This window comes from Macadamia integrifolia, chromosome 5 (assembly GCF_013358625.1).
Source record: "Macadamia integrifolia cultivar HAES 741 chromosome 5, SCU_Mint_v3, whole genome shotgun sequence".
Classification (NCBI taxonomy): domain Eukaryota; kingdom Viridiplantae; phylum Streptophyta; class Magnoliopsida; order Proteales; family Proteaceae; genus Macadamia; species Macadamia integrifolia.
Genome location: NC_056561.1, coordinates 9,049,678 through 9,054,025, shown reverse-complemented (window position 1 = coordinate 9,054,025; position 4,348 = coordinate 9,049,678). Strand labels below are relative to the sequence as shown.

Genomic DNA, 4,348 nt, shown 5'->3' with positions numbered 1-4,348 from the left:
TGATATTTTTTAGTTAGTTTTAGAAAATCCCTTCCCTAGACAGTTACGCCCATAACATGAGAATAGTGCTCAAAATTTAAACAGTTCAAGTGAGGTTATGGGAAACTTTCATATGCATTGAAGGAAAGAAAAATGATCAATCTTGTGAAAATCCTAACAGTGAAAAAAAGATTGGCAGTGTTTCTGTTCATGTAGAGTAGAATCAACGATTCATTCATACAAGCATAAGGGATCCTTATGCTTCAAAGTTACATTTAGTGATCATTTTGGATGTCTTCTTGCCAACCCTCTATCTCAGCCACTTGTGCTTCATGTCCATATTGCTGTTTATAAATAGTTTTACAAGCAGACACCATGATGTTTTTGATGTGGTCCTCATGATAGGGATTAAGATGGAGAAGTGGAGCTAGATGATGTTTGGTTTGCATATCCTTCTCCACCAAATCATATGGTGCTGAATGTAATAATCTTGATAGGTTTACATATACTAAAATTGCATTGAGTTGTCCATATTGGAAAATTATATTATTACTATATCTGAAAAAGAGAAAAATGAGAGGAAGCAGGGGGACAGGAGAATAGAAACACTATATGTCCAGAAATAAATATGGATAAAGTATTCTGATGCATCCAAGAATCCTCTTACTAGTTGAAGCAACAAGTGCATTGGATGTTGAAAGTGAATATCTTGTTCAGGTAAGGCAGATATTATATTACAGTCTTCACTATTGATGGAGTTGGACTTTGCAACTTTGTGCAATAGTACTAGCTGGTATTCTCAATTGGTTGGTGCTTGATTTGACAACATTGATTTTTGTCAGTTAACTGATTACCTAACACCAAACCCACAGCTACAGTGTGAGTACAGAGGCCAGTGACATAGTGAAAATAGGTTTTGTAATTTCTCAATAGTGATAAAAGCTCCTCTTGATTTAGGTAGTTACCCCAATTTTCTCAGAAACATTTATTTTGGGACATGTTATGGCACCCTGCATGTATTGACAAGGCCAGTGGTACTCTCTTTATGTGCTTAATTTCAAAGGAAATCTTTGTCTCAACCAGAATCCACATCTTTTTCTTCATAAAATTAGTTTCACCAGGAATCTCTTATGCCCCTTATTGTTTATTAGACCTTTCTGAGTTCTTAAAACATAATGTACAGATTATAACCAATTAATGTCCTATTTTCTAAAGTACTTTTTTTTGTTTCATTCCACATTTTAGTTAATCATTCTCATGTGTTGTGTAGGATGCCATGGATTCTCTCATGAAGGGACGGACTGTTCTTGCAATAGCTCATAGGCTTTCGACTGTTAAAAGTGCAAACACTGTGGTAGTTGTATCTGATAGTAAGGTAGTCTAAAATGGCACACAAAGAACTCCTTATGAAGGATGGCATCTACGCTGCACTGGTGAGGATGCAGGTACAAGGACCCCAAAAAGGACTTTGAGTCCATTCAACCAAAACACTTAGAAGGCAGAAGCAATCAATGAGGTTCTATACGGGATCAATGTCATGATAATAAAACACATTTTTGGGCATTGGTTTCACAAATTACTAATTGTAAGACCTGTGGACAAGAATTAAATGATTCTGTATTAGAGAAGAGGCTATAGTGTAATTTGTGTGGAAGAATGGAGAAAATGAGGTTATTCTTCCTTCGTGTTTAACTCTTATGTTCTACGTATGATCAGCATGGCTTTGGTGATTCATTATTTTCTAAGGTCAAAAGACACTAGCATGGAGCCAGCTTAGATGTAAGAAAGAATTGAAATGTACATTGAGAGATATAAAAGCTTGATGAGAATCTATTGCCTAATATGTTTGTATGTCAAAAGCTTGGGGAAAGTGATGTTTTAGAAGTGAGAAAATTCTTCTTTTTCTTTTTCTTTGCTGAATTGATATTAGAGTTTGGGCAGTATCATTTCATTTAACAAGTCATATGAAAATAATATATAGTGGAATTCATGAACAACTTCGAGAGGATGCTTGGGGTGCTTGAGAACCTGTTGGAGTGCATTCCAGTAATACTTCTCAACAACCCCTTAGTCACAATAGTCCATCTCAAGAACTACTACAACTTCAGTATCATCTTTTGGGTTAAAATTTGGAGTTACCACCAACCTAGAATATATCGCATTATATAGATTGATGTATGCATTTTCATTATTGGTTTGACCTCGGATGCAAGAAAAAATACCAAATCATGGATTAATCAATGAGGAGATGTAGTGGCAAGATTCAAGAGGTCTCAAGGATTAAGTTAACCATATATAAACAGGTCAAGCTTCAATCCTTACACCTGAACGAACTAGATTATCAAAGCAATTTACTTGAGAAGGAAAATGAAGGTAGTGGAAAGTAGGGGTGTCAACTGGTTGGGCCGGGCCGATCTCAATCAGGCCTAATCGGGCTAGACCACTTGAAAGTCTTGCACTGTGAACACCCGTTTAAGTAGATGGGCCTAGCTTGGGGGGACATGATACAGTTTATAATCGGGCTTCCTTAAATGGGTTTTAACTGGGCTTCAAACCTATTTAATCCTAAACGGGCTTTAAACGTGCCTACCTTGAAATTATATTCTTAAGTGGGTTGAGATTATGGTTGTTCTTTTTTAAAATAAAATATGAGATTATGACCATTACAACTTCTAAAATAAAGCTTAATTAAATCAAATCATACTACAAAGCAAAAAGTAAGAAAGCTTAATTAGTTTTTTACTAGTAGTGGCACAATAGGAACTTTATGTAAGGTTAAAGGGGGTCGGGCTGGGTCGGGCTACAACAAGTCGGTTCAAGTCGGGTATATAAACGTGTCGGTTTGGCTGGGAGCCCGATGGGCTAGTTACCTACACTGTGAATGCCCATTTAATAAACATGTCGGGCTTGAGCCCGACACATTTATTAATCAGGCTGGTCTAGGTTGGGCCATAAATGTGTAGGGCTCGATCGGGCCTACCGGTGTGGGCTTAGAATTGACAACCCTAGTGGAAAGTATCCTTTAACAATGAAGGCATAAGAAGATAATAGGCCAGCTAACAAAAACTAGTGACTCTATGTAGAGTGCAGCATAAGCATGGGGCAAGGTTTAAGTCATTATAAGGGTAAAATTTTGAAGACTCCAGAAGTTGAGGTGACATTGGAGAAAATTTTATTTTCTTTTCTTATTATGTCAACCAATCCCTAAGAAAGTTTCTTTTCTTTTCTTTTCCTTGTCAACCAAACCCCTATAAATCTTTATTTTTCTTTTCTTTTCTTTGCTTTTCTAGATTCGTTATTCTTTTCTTTTCTTTTCTATGCAACAAAACATAGCCTTAATTCTCCCAATAAAGCTAAAGTTACCTCAGGTTAATTAAAAAAAAAAGTAATAATTCCCAGAACTCATTAATGTATAGGGTTTGGGTTTTGAAAGTTTAGATAACTCACAACTATTTATGACATGATGTGATGGGTAGTTATTGTCTTTGATTTATAATCATAGAAGTTTTTAAGCTCATTATAACACTTCATTAATGATGAGTTTTAAAATTTCATATAAAATGTGGTTACTTTATCACTTACAAGTTGCATAGTTTTCAAAACCAAATTTATTTTGTGATAAAGATAATGGGTGATTATTAAAAGTATATGAAATATTCTTTGGGTAATAAAGGGGGTTGAGTTTCTCATTAACCATATAGACTATTTAATAAAAAAACCAATTAATGATATATGGTTAACCCATTAACCCAATTAATGTTATATGGGTGATCCAGGTGTAGACACAATGTGGTCATGGTTCATGTAATTCGATCCAGATAGGTTAACCTAACTCGATCAGTTCGATCCGATTCTGTTTGTTTGTTTTTGCCTATTCAATTTATACATGATAGTACAGGTTTTTCATACTTTTAGAGCTGGTAATTTGTCACTCTGAAGTTGTAAGGTCAGTCCTTTTAAGAATATATTTTAGATCTTCTGAATCTAAATTTTTTTTATTTCAGAACCGAATTATATGTCATTTAGGTAAACGACCTCATTATTTGGGACTTTGTACTTATGGAACCATGTTTTGGACCTCCTTTTGTAATTTTGATATTATCTAGATATTGATTATGCATGTTTTCATATGTTGTTTTATTATAATCTTATTCCACATGATGTTATTTGTTAACATTACTTGAATGGAAAATGCGTTAAAGTTGATAACATTTAAATAAGTCACTATGCATTTTTATTGACACTTTTATTTATTTATTATTTTATGGAATAAAGAATCAAGCTTATGAAAACATATAAGGGATCTAGATGTAAGTATTATAAGAAATGTTATTAAAGGATTGTTACTTATATTGTATTCCATAAAGTG

At 34.3% G+C, this 4,348-nt stretch overlaps 1 long non-coding RNA gene across 1 annotated transcript; it reads left to right on the top strand.

Moving 5' to 3' along the window:
• The first annotated feature begins 105 nt into the window (after window positions 1-105).
• Window positions 106-1,899, top strand: LOC122078326. Its single transcript, XR_006140045.1, has 2 exons — window positions 106-696; window positions 1,250-1,899. It is a non-coding gene; the product is annotated as an uncharacterized LOC122078326 (long non-coding RNA).
• Window positions 1,900-4,348: the final 2,449 nt, after the last annotated feature.